Consider the following 17982-nt stretch of genomic DNA (forward strand, 5'->3'; position numbering starts at 1 on the left):
TTTGCTGATCCTTTCAAAGAAATCTGGACATTGAGTGATTATGGTCACAGTTACGGCAGATATTTTATCTGCCGTATGAATGAAAGATTTTTATATAGCACAGAAATGCAGGGCTACATCAATCACAACCAAGGTTTCGATACTCTAGTGTGATAATCGCATCGAAGGGGTTCATGCCTTCTAATGAAATGATAAAAAAATGCACAATCAGCCAGCTAAAAAATTCTGTGCAAATTCCTATAAAAAAATGTAAGTTCAGAAACCCCTCGGGAAGTCTGAAGAAAATGGAATATATTAAAAAACCAAATGAATAATTAATTTCAAAACCATTTATTAATATATCCCACCGAAGGTACTTTAGAGATACCTTAGGTGTACTCAGTTTTAAAACAGATTAGTTCGAATATACGCGATTGTTAATGGTTTTGGTTACGCTTGGAAGTATCAGCGTTCTGCCAACTCCTTAGTGCGAGAGAAAGAGAGAGCACTTTTGAAAGGTTGCTGGGAGGATAACTGCAAGTAACCTGTGACTTCCATGCATTCTAAGAAGTCTTTTTTTCGTGTATTTTGGAGGAATTTATAGAGAATATTTTAACAGTGTTACTTTAAGTCAGTTTTCCTTCCTTCCCCGTGACCTATATGCACGTATTCGTGATCACAATCTTTTACCTTCACTGAAACAGCTATTACATAATTATATCTTACATAACTTGTATTAAGGTGGTTCTGTCATTAAATCAAATGACCAAGGGCCTAAGGACATCATTTCTACGTAAAAATCTCCAAATAAGTCTTTAATCACTGTAAATATATCATCGACGCTTGTCAGACTAGTTCCCATGTTAATCTTGATTAAAGAAAGTATGTTTAATGTGGGCTCTTATGAACGATATGGGTATCTTCTGTAAAAGAAGCGTCGTCTTTAATATTATAGAGAAAACCACGTTTTCGCAAAACTAATTTTCAACAGGTTACTATGATGTTCTAATTTTTGTTTAATGTCAACCCAACTACATTAATCAACCACAGAGCTGGTTTGATAGATGATGGAATAGGTCACCCGTGGAATGTGAAATTCACGCATCTAGGTCATGGAGGGGGGATTCTGTGCCACCTTGGGTTTCACAGGGAGATCTAGTATCCGAAAAAAATCTTGGGAGCTTGGGTGAAGTTGAGAGCGACCAGAGGCGTCCCCCGAAACAGAAAAGTCCTGACCCTTCAGTCAGCAGCCCAGCGATCTACTCAATACCACGCTCTATTATTTATCTAATAACATTATCATAATTTTTCATAGTTCATCTTGGATAATTTTTTATTACAATGCATTATTTAATTCTTCCTATAGTGGAAACACGGATGAATAATGTTGAAATAGAAAATTTGCTGTATAAATATTTTATAAATAACTTGTATGCATTTATTCCAAAGGATTACATTTAAATTTAACAGGCTTCCTGGTTACATTAAGAAAAGCAATAGAGGAGAAAAGGGTCAAATAACTTGTATCAAAAGTGATTGAGGAAGTCTGTCAGAAGGAAAACCACGGTAGGAGGAAGGTTTGCCATATATATATTATATGTTCTAATATGAAGTGGCTAGGTGTTTTATAGTTGATTGTACTTTTATCATTGCTCCCCTTCGGCTAGCTAATATTTTGTAATATCTCACCGATATACCCTGCAACAAGCAAAGATACAAGTGCATTAGTCTGCTGAACTCATCTACATCAGTACATTTAACGGCATTAAATTAGGCTGCTTTCAGTGAAGCATCTGCCACTATTTCACATTAATAATTACGTTAAACTAAAAAGTTGAATACATTTTAAAAATTTTTTTACTTCTTCTTGGGATATACGAGCACTCTCGTGTGTCCCAATGTTTTATACAGCCAAATAAGAAGTCAAGTCAGGGTTTCAGGTCAAACCAATTCAGGTTCCAAATTAGATTCAGGTCCCAAGTTCGGGTAAAATGTGAGAGTTGGCGTCAGAGATAACATCCTGTCTCAAAAATATACTCACCCAAACTAAATGAACTGATGGAATATGGAGAAGTAAAAATCCCTGGAATTACCACAGTCATGTCGCCTTAAAAACTGCGTAAAATGTGCTAGGGGACCATCGAAGGCTTCGACCAAAGAATCCAGTCAAAGGAAAGGGAAATTGGAAAAGGTGTGAATTATTAGAATAGGAACCCTTAACATTGAGACAATGAACGGAAAGAGCCAGGATGGATGGATTTGATGGAGAAAAAGAAGGTAAATATCCTGTAAATGCAATAAACAAGGTGGAAGGGAAGCAAGGTAAAGAAAGATCCCCTGGAAGGAAAATATTCTAAAGCGCAGCATGTGATAGAGAAAGGAAAGGAGTTTCCATTACCGTAGATAAGAGTCTACAGAAGAATGCGTGCAAGGTGAAGGGATAGAACGGCAGAATTAAGAGTTAAGGTTCAGATTGAAAGAAGTTTGGCGAAGTTAGTTTGTTCTGCTCATTCCAGAGTGTAAAAATCATCCCGGTCTAGGCAAATGATTTTTACCCGCTAAAATTGCTGCATTGAAATGCATATTAGCAGATGACTCCGCCAAAATTTACTGTTGCGGCATCTCCTGCAGTTTCTCAGAATATTTTATGCTCATGATCCCAAAACTGAATATGAGGAATAAGCGAAGGAAGCGTTTTGGAGAAACCTTAATGAGGTAATAATAAGTATAGCCAAAAGTGGAACTGTGAAGATAAGCGATGGTATGAATGAAAATGCAGAAATAAGTCAAGATGAATGGAAAATGGTACAAAAAAATAAGAGGAAGAAACATTATTAAGCTAGCAATGGTCTTTGATATAATGATAGTTAATATATACTTTAAAAGAATGATTAGTACCTCTACAAGAGTAGAGAAATGGCAAGAGAGAAATACTACATAATTAACCACGGAAAAAATCTGAAGAAAGTGAAGAATTTTTCAGATTATTTGTGGAGTAAATGTAGTGGCAGAGAATAGATAGTGAAAGACTTGACTATTAACGATGGAAAAAACAAGAAGAATCCAAGCAAGACGAAGCAAAGGGTTAACGTTGAGGAGAATGAAAGGAGACGGTCTAAGAAAATAGTTTGCACATAGATCTACATATTTTACCTGTAGTTATCATCATCTACATTATTTGAATGATTTTATATATTTATTTTGACTAAAAATTTGGGAAAAATTAATTTTGGATGCTGGATACCTGATGTTGAATCCTCCCGTCTCGCACCTTAACGGTGGGCTCCCGAGTACGATATCAATGCATATGTATGACTGTGCATGCGTGGTTGGTGATCTATCACCCCCGCCTTATGTCCTTGCGGCGGCTTGCGAGGTGCAATACAGCTGTATACAAGGTGGTACCCTGCATGCCATCACCATGGTGCCTGGTGGGGGGTGATTTAAACCAGGCATGCACCATTAAAAATCCAGTTTTACTTATGTGATTTTAACAATAAATGAATAAAATAATACAAATAATGTAGATAGCAATGCGCATGTCGATCGTATAGATGTTGATCATCTATGTATGTTGAAGTCACTTCTCAGATCTGGTTACGAATGCTCGTGTACTTTTAAGGATTGTGAGTGGCAGACTTCAAGGGAACATGCTGTTTGTGGATGGCATATTTCTCTACGATAATACCATAGGGATGCTGGAGGAATAAGGGAAAATATTGGAATATAGGGACATGAGAATTATCAGAACGAAAACGGAGAATGTGACATCGAAAAATAAGGAGGGCATCTGCATTAAACAGGAAAAAGAACAATTGCCATTTATCAAATGATTTAAATACCTTGGATCAAGAGTAAGGAGGACAGTAAGTAGAACTACTGCTGAATATAAAACGTTGACGGAATAAATGGAGAAAGTTAAGAGGAGAACTGAGTGGCAAACTGAAAGGTAAATTGTAAGGTGGAAGGAAAGTTGCAGAAGTCAGTTTTACAAGGCTGGAGGAAGAAAACGGAAGTCATAATAATGATAATGTTAAGTTGCATGTGCAGAGTAACAAGAAGAGAAAAGATAAGGAATGAGTACATCCGGGGAACAGTCATAATGGAACCTATTAATAATAAAAGGTACCGGAGAGGAGGCTGAGGCGATTTTGATATTTGGAGTGAAAGATGAAAGTATATTTGACATTTCAAATATACTTTATTAGAAAAAAGATTAGAAAAAGTGGATGCAGTAGTAAAGAGGAAAAGGACAAGGTCCAAGTGAATATGGAAGAGGGCCAGATTAGGAGAGGGTGAAGCAGCGGGGAAGCCCTATGTAGGAATAAATGAAAGAGAGAGATCTAAAAACGAAAAGGTGAGATAGAGACAAATAAGTTTTCGAATTCTTCGTTGCGAAAGGAAAATATGACGCTTAGACTCAAATAGGAGGCATATTCATAAAAAAAGGGCCGTTTGCTTATATTTAAATATTGGCCCTTCAGAACACAGTTTTACTCCTGTAGCTCCATCTACTTCATTGAGAGCAGCATTTGTTTTGTTTCAGAAGTCCTTTACTTGTCCGTGCAAGCAAACAACAATGCTCGCGACAATCGTTCATCCCAATAGCTGTGAAGTATGTTCTGTCATATCACACTTGTATTGGTTTGGGTTGCTGAAAAACGTTTGTCGGCTGGTGAAATTCATCGGGAGTTATGCCTAGTTTAAAAACCTACAGTTATGAGTGAAGGAAAGGTTAGACAACGGTGCCGTGATTTAAAAATGGACGAACAAATGTCCATGACGAAGAGCGAAGTGGCAGGTCCAGTATTCTGACCGGTGAAATTATTTCGCAAGTGGAACAAAAACTGATTGTCGATTGACGATTAATGCCTGGCAGAACAATTTCCTCAACTTGGACGTATTACTGTCTACAATATTGTCACGGAAAACCTCGGATACCACAAATTGTGTGCAAGGTGGGTACCGAAACACTGCTGCCAAAACCAATAAGAAAATTAAAAATTATCATTGGTACCCCCTTGACCACCCATTGCACAGTCCTGACCTTGCACCTAGCGGCTACTTCCTCTTCTTGCACTTGAAACAGTGGCTCGGTGGACAACGCTTCGAAAGTAAAGAGGAACTCAAGAACGGCGTTGTCAATGGGTTCAACTCTCAGGCGGCGAGCTTCTATGTAGAGGGGGTAAAGAAGCTGATGCAACGGTACGAAAAATGCTTAGAAGTGAACAGCGATTATGTAGAGGAGTGAAGTAGGTTTGTAGCTAACTTAAAGTGCCAATAAAATGTATTTCATATGTGTATATTTTTTCCTGTGTCCAGACGGCCCTTACTTTATGAGCATTCCTCTGCGTTTGGTTATTGTTAATGAGTTTCACACCTTAAGAGTTAAAGTGATATTTCTTATTAGCCTCGGAAGAACCATTGCCCATTTCTAACTTTAAGTAATGCGAAGGCACACGTTTTAGGACAAGCTTCCTACATATATTGATAAAAATAAATCAGTCATTGATTTGTGCTAGTGAAGTGAATTAGCCTTTCTATTCAAAGACCATTTTTAAACATGGCAGCGGTGACTCATTCTTCAGAATAAATCATTAATTTCAATTGAATTTTGAAAGAATGTTTATTCAGAGATGCTATTAGATAGATTATGTCGTCAATTGTGAATATTTAAAAAAAACACCCCTCTAACCTTTAGTAATTGTCAATAAATTTTATTTTATGCGCCTGTAGGTAGTCAATGAAAAGAGAATGCTTGTGACTGAAGCCCCCTGTAGTCAAGACCGAACTTCATTGAAATACTTCTTCGAAAAGGAAAGTAAAAGGAACTGAAATCTCAATACCGGTTACCACCGTCTGTTTCCATTTAAGGCCTCTCGTCCCGATATACCATCAGCGCCGTCGACGCCGGAACGTTCTCCTCGGAAGGTGGATGATATCTCCAAAGGGCACCAAAGAAATACTGCCTTTTGCTCAGAAAGCGCCTTGCGCATACATTTAATGTTCATTGCTACTTATCGAATTTTTCATGATGAATTTTTCATGTAAAGAAACTCTCACTAGGAAAGGTAAACTGCTTCCCACCACCAAATTGCAGTAATCAACCCAAATGCTGGTTTAACACAAAATGGTGGAACTCGCTGAGCTCCAAACCCTCACCAAAGGGCTCACGAAATTCACGATCAGCAGGGCAATTAGGGAGGGATGGGCAGTTCCTTTGCCCTTCCTGCGGTTTCCCAGGAATATACAAGGTATTGTGCCGGAAAATCACACATCCTTGGTAAAGTTGGGGGTGTCTTAAGGCACTGTGAATCGAACCCGGGTCTTCCGGTAAGTACTAAGACGCTCTGCCCGCTTAGGCTACTTCTCCATCCGCAATAAATACAATTCGGAATTTTAAATGAATACGCTGTACATGATATTGACCGGGAACTTATTAAGATGCATCCAAAGTCTTTTTAAAAACTCAATCGAAAAAGATAGATAAATATTTTTTAAAAATTACTAAAACTGCGATCATAAACTAATGTTTTATTGGAAATATATATTATTTACAGTTAAAATAGACGTGGTATCCCATTGGGATGTGCAAAGCTTTTAAAAATAAAGATTTTTTTAATAGATTAAAATCTTTATTTTTCATAGGTCCAAGCTACTTACCAAGGTATCTCGCCTTTTGAATCGGTAATTAATGTTATTTTCAATAAAACTTGGATTTATTAATCAAGTATCAGTAAAAATCTAGGATGTTATCATTAATTTATTTCAATTCCAATCAAGTATCTGAGGTACTGGCAGTAGTTAACGCCTTTTGGAATGAGAAGCAAACAGGGAGGTACTTGTGTGGAGGGAAACCGGAGGTTCGAAGGGACTTTTGTTTTTCTTCCAGGTTTGGCAAGAGTGCCACTCCTGTCTCTGTATTTTTTAAAAATAGCGGGTCAAGAAGTCAAATCGGGCCTGGTTTGAATAAAAATTGTTTTGCAAAAACTCGAACGACACCTCTGACTATATCATTCTAACTCGGGTATTCATAGTCAATAATGGCAACTAGAGATAGCTGATCAACTTCGATTGAAATAATGATAGAAATGTGAAATTCTTTGTTAAGATTTGAACTCTAATAAATGAGATTTCAATTCAAAGGAAGGAAACCTGCAAAACCCAAGAATATGGTTTATATAACACAATAAACTACTACATCGACTACTTGCGAACTGTCATGTTCCTCCCTTCTACTTAACGAGACACTAAATGCTATTATATTCTGCATTACAATAAACTATATAGATTTAACTGCTTCAACTCCGCGTAATCCCTTCATACATTCCTTCCCTCCACAATCCATGGCCACGTGTTCAGCAGCCATTTTTCTTGGCTTCTTTGAATTTCTCCCTTCCATTCTACCCTACAATTCCGAGAACTTCTTCGTTCATTTCTTCTTCGTTTTCTTCCCATCCTCCTCTATACAAACATATCCATAGACTCCAATCCACACCTATCCACTCACCTCAATGACAAGGTTTCTAAGCCGTAAAAGACTATCCTCCATTTCAAAGTTTTCATAGCTCTATTCTGTTGGATATATTGTCCCTCTCACCAACTCCTCTTTGTAAAAGCTTCGCTACGTAACGCAATTCTTCTTTCAATGCCCGAACTACTCGATCCGCATACTTATAAAAAAACTTCATAAGCAGGTAAAAAGTTCTACATTCTCGCGTTTATACCCATAACTTTCAATGTTCACTCAGCCTTGATCTTTCTTGAGATCCCCTCAATTCCTTCATTTTATTTTTATGAATGACTCTAATCACATACCTACCGTACTAATTCTGTAATGTGCTAGGCGGTGTTTGTAATCCTTTTTCTAACTGACTATTTAAAGTTTGAACATCCACAAATTCGCTGCATTGATCCCCACCTACATTCTATCCGTTTATCAGCCTTTATGACTCTTACCATTTCTTCGGCGTATGCGATCACTGCACTGCAATGCACGTATGATAATCGATGGCCTGGGACTACCAATCCCAACCCGACTTTCCATCTGCCCCTTTCATTTGCAATGCATTAAGTAATGAAGCCCATTTTCCTCTGTCGTGCTCATTTAGATCCACGAAGCAGGGAAGTATTTCTATATTCTTTCCTGCTTGTGATATCATTACCGCTACGGCATCATGCGTACCATTACCATTTCTAAACCTGAACTGATCTGCCCCTAAGCAACGATTTACTCTCTCCTCCATACTTTTGGGGATTATCTTAAGTGCTTCCTTGGAAATTCAGATATTTATGAGACATAAAAGCCCAGTTCATTCACCGCGCCGATGGCTCATCACCGCGTTTTAATCGGAGGTTGGTCTTTCCTCGGCTATAATAAACCCAGAAAGATACCGGATATAAATATTTTTGCGAAGCATCTCTTAATACAACTTTATCCGTTGGAAGTTTTAATAAATACGCTTAACAAATTAATCTTCCCGTTATTCTATATCAGATGACTATGTTTAACATTATCTCTTAATCTATTGTAAAGATATTAGTAAAATAACACTATTTATAATATGAAGAAGTCGCTCAGTTAGATTAAAAACTAATATTCAGCCGAAAACAATAAATATTTACGTTTTTATGAAGCAGGTCGGTACACTAAGCCGTTCCATACTGTTTTAAGAAATATTTGAGCTCAAATGCCAATAGTTTTTAATCTTAGCGGTGAAAGGGAAATTGCGCCTGGACCCCAAAATTTTTAGCATTTTTGTTTTAAATAAAGACAAAAATACAGATAATATCGATAATTATTGAAATTAATAGCATGCTATTGTGTGGAAACTAAATGTTAGTTTGATTCGCACAAAGAATATGATTGTTTCAAGCCCATATTACCTTATGCATGGCATCATTGGACAATCTATTTGGTTTTTCAAAGACGTCATGGCAAGAAACGAACCCTTAATTTTTCTTTCAGCTAGATACTACTTCAAGGGTTTGATACCCGCAGCTTGAGGTCGGTTTTTGGTATTTTGCAATGAACTACTTTCTATGTAAGAGAGGAACTTAATCTTCATAAAGCATTCTCCATTATAGACGGCAGTATATATTTTCATTGCACTGCTTATTGAGAGGCGTAGTGAATACAAAAACGGTCGCGCACATTCACAGCCTCATTCCTGTTCAGGATCGATTCGTCGTTAATAGTGGCATTCGCCGGTCGCTTGCCTTCAATCAATCTTTCGGTGCGCAGAAATGAAGAAATTTCGCTGTCAGGATGACGTCACCCTCGAAAATTTATTAGCCGCTTGAAATGAAATACGATAGAACAGTATAAGACGAGACAAAATCGAGCGTTTCTTTCGCGTTCTTCTTACAAGACGACAGTATTCTTTCATTAGAGTGTCATCAATGGACTCTCGGACATTTTTGGAAAAGAAATAGGTGACCGCAAGTTACCTTTGCATACTTTGATGAAAGAAAGACAAAAATACAGACCTAAAAAGAACTTTACATTCTATTCTCCTACCTAGGGAAGCAGTTGATTATAATATTGCTTGAAATTAGCTCTGAGAACGCACTTTCAATTTCGTTGCCGGCACAAGGTGAGGTAGTGAACTGTTTTATTTCTCCTAAACGTCGTTGAGGTGGTCCATTCTATTCATTTAAGGAAATGATAGTTTTAGTAGATCGAAGAATTTTAAGTGAACTTAGGAATTTTTCATGGCAACGCGTTATTTTTAACAGTCGAAATCGGCAGCGATGCCGAACAATGTTTAATTAGGAACGAAAACAAACAGATCAACGAAATATTTTATATTAGATGTCCTAAACTATCCTTTTCCTCCGACAATAAAACAGCACTGCCAGATTTTCAAAGTAACCAAACCGGATGTTTTATTTCCTATGGCCGAAACTAACTTCATTTACGAAGAAACAGAAGTCTTTGAATGAAGAGGATAAGTGAAGATTGGAGGCATTTGAGTTTTGAGCGAGGGGAATAATGAAGAAAACAAAGTGAATAGATGAGAAAACAAACGAAGTTTTACGCATGGTGAGGGAATAGAGACGGCTCTTGGCAGACATTCGAAGGAGACAAGGCAAGTGGATGCGTAAGATGTTAACAGGTGAAATGCTGAAGACCATATTTGAAGGGAGAATGCGGAAAAAATGAGGTAGGTGGAGGAAAATAATGTGTATTTTGGATTAAATTAATGCTGGTAGAAAGTAAGAGGAACTGAATGATGAGTTATTGTAATATATCATACGTAGTTAAGGGGTATTAGTGGTTGTGTTGGTCAGAACTTTGGAGTACGTACGTAGGACGCAATGCTATGGTACATTGAAACCTAATCCAATCTAAGCCTATCATCCTACTTCAAATGACCATGCTTCCGCACCGTTTTGACGAGCCTTTCCTTTATCTACCGCCTCTTTCATCAATTCCTTCCTACTTGTGAAAGCTTCTTTGCCTAACGCATTTCTTCTCCTTCTATCCCTACTAATGTAACCATCTTCATTTTTAAAATGTTTTTTTTTTTTTAATTTTAGAGAATTTTCTGCGTTTATGGCTGAATGTAATGGATATGAGCCAAACAACTCTTTAAAACTGTACTCAAAGAATAAAAAATAAAATAAGTGCGATAGCTACCGCGGAATGGCATCATGGCCTTTCTGAAAAAAATAATCAATTTATCGCAACAATCCAATTAAATATGTTATAATTATATTATCACCTATTTATTGCATTTAAAAGACATTTTCCGCGCAATTGGTTAGTTTTTCAATGCCAATAATCGAATCGTAATATTGAAAATAACTACTGTGTGAAAGGTTCACACAATTTATCCATAAGGAGAACTGAATGGGAAATTAAAATAGGGCACCCCTAAACCTACTAGCCTTCTATTATATAATGAAATATAATTAGAATAGCAGACCACATAAAAAATGAATGAATTAATAAAAACAGAATGAAATTCAAAAAGATGAATCACGAAAAGCAGGTGATAGAGGACGTAAGGGTGAGAGGCTGAGAGGGAATGAAGGGATTGGTGATTTTAAGCTGGGTACTTTGGGCGTTCTAATCCTCGAACTGATATATCCCATTTTAACTCAACTATAACATTTCTTTGTAATTTACGTCACGTATAGGTATAAAACGATGAAACGAAAGTAAATGAATTTTCAACTGACTAAATAAAAAGTCTTTTAGCTATTTATTACTTTTTAGTAACAGCGATTAATGGGCGAGATTGAGAAGAAAGCGGTACATTTTCTAGGTTGCATTCATAACATCGTGGGAATCATATCCATCTCCCTTGAATTTGGAGATCATTGCGTGCTAGTAGATAGATTTTGAATCCCGGAAAGACGTTTTAAATCATGCAAACTACCCCTCTCCTTTAGCGTTTGTAGAAAATCCAGTCAATCACAGTTCTACGTACCACTACCAATTATCTTACTCCCGCTTGCCAAAAAGTCCTGATTTGGAAGGCACAGAGACTTCCTAATCTCGGAAACCTCTCATTATACCGGCCAGCCACGTCTCCTCTCTCGTTTCAATTTCGCCCCAAGACTTTCTCTCCCTCCATCTCTCCTACCCCACTTCATCGGTCCGTTTTCCTCCCCACCTCGATCTTATTCAATCCTTTCATTCCACGAACATGCATCTCAAATTATCCTACGATCTTCGCTCGATCTTCTCCTCTCCAGCTCTCCCCCTTAAATGCCTAAATCGGCTGCGGAAGAGAAAGGAGGGAATTTTTTTACGAATCGTTGGGACGAATTCAGCTATTTTTTCGGTGAAACTTGAATTCGTTCAAAACACCCCACTTTGAGATGACCTCAGGAGACCGCATCAAGGCCTTAAGGGTAAGCTCGGGTTCCCCAATCATTGGTCTTGACCATTGAAAATCTGGCCCATCTTAATCGTCTTCGCCAAATATTTACATTGCAATTTCAAATTCTGCAAGCCGTGGACAGCTTTTATGTTTTAAAAAACCGATTAAAATTGATTTCTACTTTGTATTTCCAAATAAAATGCAAAATGAAAAAATTGTAATTCTCCAATTTAATTAAAATACTTTTAAGTAGTTCATTTTTCTGGTGATTTAAATACTCATTGATTTAAACGTGTATTCGTATAAAAATGTACATAAAATAAAATGTGATACGTGTTTCTTTAAATTTACAGTAGAACTTATTTAAAATATCTTATTATCGAAAATTAATAATTTCAAAATGGTGAAAAATAAGCGATCACGCTGATGACGATTTTTGTGAATTAACTGAATTATGTGTACATGAGAGTATTTTGATGAATTTTGATCCTTTGTACATGTACGAGCAATCAATCTATTTTTTCCAGAGAATGCACATTACTCTCAAAGTGAACCCAGTATATGTGTGTGTGTTCCCAATGAAAATGTTCGCAATAGCTCCTGCGTTTGTCTTGCTGACGTTTTACATTTATTTAATGACTTACTCTCGTAATTAAAAACAATGCAATATTATCTTTGGTAGGCCATTAAGGAAAATACGCTTTGCCTTTGAATGGAGTATCGGATTGACAAATGCCAAAGTTGTCAAGACGACAAACTTTTTCTGACCAGAAATTAGAAAATATGGGGACATACTGCCTGACACTCATATATACTATGGTAAATTTGTAAGTTGTGATTTTTTATACAAAAAGGAAAATATTACTTTTATCTGTTAAATATTTATTAAAAAAATATTCTTTCACTGTTTAAGTCAAGTTTTTTTCACTGATTTTTCAATCAGTTATACATGATAATTCGTGTTAAGCGTGTTATTTCGAAAGAAGAATTGCAGGAAAATTGGAATGGGGAAGACAATCATTTCACGCCCAATGTATGCTACCATCGGATTTGAAAATAGATAAACGTGAAATCTTTCTTATTCCAAAACCGTGTCGTGAAACGCCTATTTTACTGAGAGTTTGAAAAGAAAGAGCGGTGCCAAGCAAAAGAATATTTCATAAGGCTTACAATGTTCGTTAATGAGGGTGTTTGAGATGTATAATCAAAACATTCACAATCGCTGAATATTTGGAGAGTATTATTTTCTCCTAGAAATGAGCGCCTATTTCTTCCTTTTATAGGACCAATTTTTGCGGTGGATATGAATGAATTCGTGGAAAGGTCTCGTAACTTTACCACGTCGCGTGAAGAGTGAGGAAATCGATCTTCCTCGACTGAAAGAAAAATGTTTCGCATAAAACTTCTCTCCTCATAAAGCCGCTATCCTGATTCACGTGACCTTTCTCTCGGATAAACCTCAAATGGTTTTCATACTTAAATTGTATAAGTAAGCACCTTGCGAGAGATTCTTTTTTAGGAGGAAAACACTCAACGCAGGCCATCATTAATGCCTTCTGAATGCGGTCAATGGATTCCACGATTGAATAACATATGGATGTCACCCGAATGACTTCCTCTATCGCTTGTCGTTATGCTGAAATAAAGCTCAAATTTACAGCTTTGCCTTTTACAAGCCCATAATAACTACTTATAGGTCACTTACTGCTCCATTGTTTTGATTTAAAGCTTTCTTCTATTTGGGCGTAATATTCCAGTGAATATAGCGCTGGTTTACCGACCGGAAGGACCAGAGTTTGATCCCGGGTGATCACCTTTTATAAAACTAGATTCACGCAATTTGTAAGATTATTAGGGCATTAGATGTTTCTGGAAAAATGCAGGCGGCACAGGGAGTGGAGATGAACCGCCATATCACTTCCTACCTATTGATGTGCGAATTTCATACACTGTTTAAGACTTAAATTAAGTGTACTCTACTCTCACCTAACAAACCAACTCTTGAAATGTTTCAGATTTCTGCTGTTTTTTCTGAATGAATTTATAAGTATTTGAGGCCATAAATTACTATAATTTTCTTCTTTCACGTGGTTAATCTCGGCTGGGCATGATCAGAAAATTATTGTAAAACCTCGTAATTTTTCTCATGCATAACTGCCAATCGTTTTTCTTTTTTATTTTATTTAGTGGGGGTTATTCCGCGTATCTATTCAAAACTATTTAATCGATAGGCTACCATTACTAACAAATAGTATTTATAATAGTTCTACTTGAGTAAATAACGCGACAAATTAGGAGGCATTAGTCCTCAAAGATCCAATAGTTTCCAAATTATCGGTATAAAAGAGAAAACGGCTCTTTTGAACATACTTATGTTGATCAGTTTCTTAGTTAAAGCAATTTTTCGATATGTAGCTTCCTAAAAGTGTAATATTTACCATTATACAAGACAAAAGTTTATAAATTAGGACGAACCTTCGATTTATTTTCATAAAATATAATTAGATGATTTCCACATTTTTCGGGCTGCGTCCGCGTATGTCGTTTAAATCCACAACAGTTTCGCCAGCTACCCTGCTGGCGTCCTCAGGTCAAGGATAAAAAGAAGCTTGTTGTCCCGTCTTATATAGAGAAAATCCGGCGCCAATACCGGGAAATTTCTTGGCCAATCAGGGAACGTCCTCATATTTGCGCGGAATAATTCTTTTCCACGCACTGTGGAGTGGATATCCATCCTCTCTGTTAAAATTTTCTGGCCTTTTAACGATTTCAATGGCCTATCTGATTATTCTCTGGAAGTATTTTTCTTCTTTCGTTATTATTTTAGCGTTGTCGAACAGAATAGAGTGTCCGGGTTCACTCCAGGCGTGCTCAGCGATGGCCGATGCTCTAAACTGTTTGGCTTTGGTTGCCCTCTGGTGTTCACTCATACGTGTTTTCAGCGCTTTACATGTTTCACCGATGTACCATTTGCCACAGGAGCATGGCACTTGGTACACGCCTTCTGATATTAACGGTGAAATTTCATCCTTGGGTCCGGGTAGGGTGTCAGCTATCTTGGTGACGCAGTTGAATCTGGTCACCACATCATGCTTCCTTAAAACCCTCGCGATTCTTTCCGAAGTCCCTGCGATGAAGGGGATGGTGACGTAAGCCTTCGGTCGTGGTCTGGAGTCTTCCTCCCTGTCAGGAACAGCGGTGGTTTGTCTCTTCTTTTCTTCCTTCTCGGCCCTTTTTTGGATCATATGAGCGCTGTATCCATTCCTTTGCAGGGCATTTGTCAAGTGTTTCTTCTCGTTGGCAATAGAATCGGAGTCACATATTTTATATGCTCGGTTGACAAGTGTGTCTACCAGTGAGGTCTTCTGACTGGGATGGTGGTGCGATGCAGCATTAAGGTTTATCCTTGACCTGAGGACGCCAGCAGGATAGATGGCGAAACTGTTGTGGATTTAAACGACATACGCGGACGCAGCCCGAAAAATGTGGAAATCACCTACTCATCGCCGCGGAAACCTGCGAACGAACATATAATTAGATGTTTCATTTTTATATATAATGAACAATGGTTTCTTCCCCAAAAACTTAAAATTTCCTGGGCAACTTGTACCAAGCATTACAATGCATCAAGAACATGATAATAAATATTAAACTTCTTTCAGGATTGTATGCAATGTCACCAATCAGTAATACGTATTATCAACACAACTTATAACTGTTCATTTCAATCATGATAAACCAGATTTGATTGCATGTAATCAAAACTGATGAAAAGAGTTGTAATTTAAATCCCTAGTCCTCACGCAATCAAGACCAAATCACCTAACTTGACCTATCAAGAGTACGACGAGAAATACCAGCTATTTACAGATTATCCCGGATAAATCTGCCTCAGATCACGCACAGCACATCTCAGTGTTCCATTTTGTCTTCACTGATCATTCGTTCCAATCGGGCGGAGCCGAGCACTTGATCACGAATAAGGTGCGCGTAACTTCAGTCGCCGTCAGCTGAAGTTTGGGAAAGTCCCCGCACATGGAATGCGCACTTCGTAAATTTCCGCCAGAAATTTGCGAAATTTGTCAATTCATGCTCCAAAATTTTCTTGTGTTTGCCGTCTAGAAGTGTGGAAAATCACCAAAAACTTCATAGGTTACTGCAATATTTACGACACCTGTACGGACCAGACGACACAAATGAGGATAGCAGAGGGATAATCGTGATGGGCAGTGATTAGCAGGTAAGCGAGACAGGATTACTCGTAATCGCCGGTAAAATTCGACATATTTGTTGATAAAATATGAATAGCAGCGTGAGACGGGTTGGAGCTGGGAATAAAAGAGGGTGGCGTGATGATTAAGCCAGTTAGGCTTGGAGTTGGACAAACGTTAGTGAGTCCGACAGCCAAGGGACTGCAGTTACGTATTATTGAGTGCATTGGAGGGACAATGCTAGAGATAAGGGATGAAAATAAAACATATTTAATAAGTATCTCATGAAGTAGGTAAGCTAAGTCGAACATTCAAGTAGGAGGGAATAAACCAGAGGAGGTGGAGCAGTTCATGTAATTTGGCGCTATTTTATATCAAAAAGGGACTTCGAAAGGGGGAAATCAGAAAAATAATTGCGTTAGCGAAAGAGAAATTTGTAAGAAGGAGAGAATTGATGGCTGGTGTGCTAAGCAAAGATAAGATTACTATAGGCTTTAATGTGGAGCGTTGTGTTTTATCGGTGTGGCGGTGAATGGAGAAAATTTATTTATTTATTCTTAGTCCGTAAACAGCACTTTTTGGTATTTTACATCGGGCTGTTAAAAGTGATAATAAGGGACATGATTACGAACACCCAAGCCCTGGGTGCAGGAAAACCCACCCTGGCGGGAATCGAAACCGCGCCCCTTGGGTTGGCAGACGAGGACGTTACCCCACCGCCGCCGGGGCCAGCGAAAATGATTTGAACATAGAGAAAGACGAAAGCCTACGTTTTAAACAGGGTGGGAGAAGAGTGGAGAGCATGAGTCATCACTGGTCAACGGGGCACATTTTTACAATTTTTTAAGCAGCAAGGTCAACGTGGTAGGGTCATAGGGAGAAGAATTGCGTTAGCCGAAGGAAGCTTTCACAAAAAGTGGGAAATTGATGAAAGAGACGTTGAGTAAGGATGCTTAGAAAAGATTCATCAAAAAAATTGGATATGGAACGTGGCATAGAAATTTGTATGGCATAGAAATATGGCCTTTGAAGCAAGACAATAGGCGTAGATTTAAATGCTTTTGAAATGAGGCTGTGGAGAAGGAGGGAGAATGTGAAATAGGCAGAAAAGAAAACTAGCAATGAAGCATCGTGCGTGGGGGTCGAATGGGGATTGCTTGGAGCAATCGAAATGAGGCAGGAAACGTGGATGCAGAACCTTTTGGGTGAACCATTGGAAGCGTAATAGGCATGTCGGAGAGAATCACACGAGAGAGAAAGTGTGCGGAAATGAAGAAGGGTTTACTAGTCAGATTACAGATTTTGTTTTATTAGGAAAGGCAAAGATGTATCGACTTCCAGTCTCTGTCTATCCAAAACTTACGTATTTTATGCGCGATGCATTTTATTTTAAATAAATACTTGGAGATTATCAAATGCTGTCTTAATGTATAAAATTCTGTCCAGTCACTTCACACTGGGTACGATCGATCAAAATGCTTTATTAGGACAACCAAATTGGCTATTTTTGGATTAATTATCCTCAGCGATCAACCGGAGTTTTGAATTTGACAGGCGAAGGTAGTTTTCACAAAGATTGATACGCCTTTTAACATGACGAGATTAAGGAGGCGATATAAGTGGCGTATGAATAAAAGGAGAAAGGATACGTATGCTGCAGTTAGTGAACGAAATTGTTGTACATGCCGAGATGAAAGAGGGCTTGACAGCTTTAATTAGCCAATGTGGTGTTTAGGGGTGAAATAGAGCAACAAAACGATCAAAAACTGAGGCAATGGTCTGCAGCCTAAGGAGAGAAGAACATTTTCCAATGAGATTAGGGAAAGACACTAGAACAAGTGGAAATGTTTTTCATTCAAGAAGCAAGGTAACTAGCGATGTAAGAAGTAAGAGGATATAAGAAGCAGAATGGGAATGGAGAAGAAGGATTTCTATCAGTAGAAGCGACTACTAGCGGT

The sequence above is a fragment of the Hetaerina americana genome, unplaced genomic scaffold (assembly GCF_022747635.1).
Source record: "Hetaerina americana unplaced genomic scaffold, ioHetAmer1.1.p SCAF_8, whole genome shotgun sequence".
Lineage (NCBI taxonomy): Eukaryota > Metazoa > Arthropoda > Insecta > Odonata > Calopterygidae > Hetaerina > Hetaerina americana.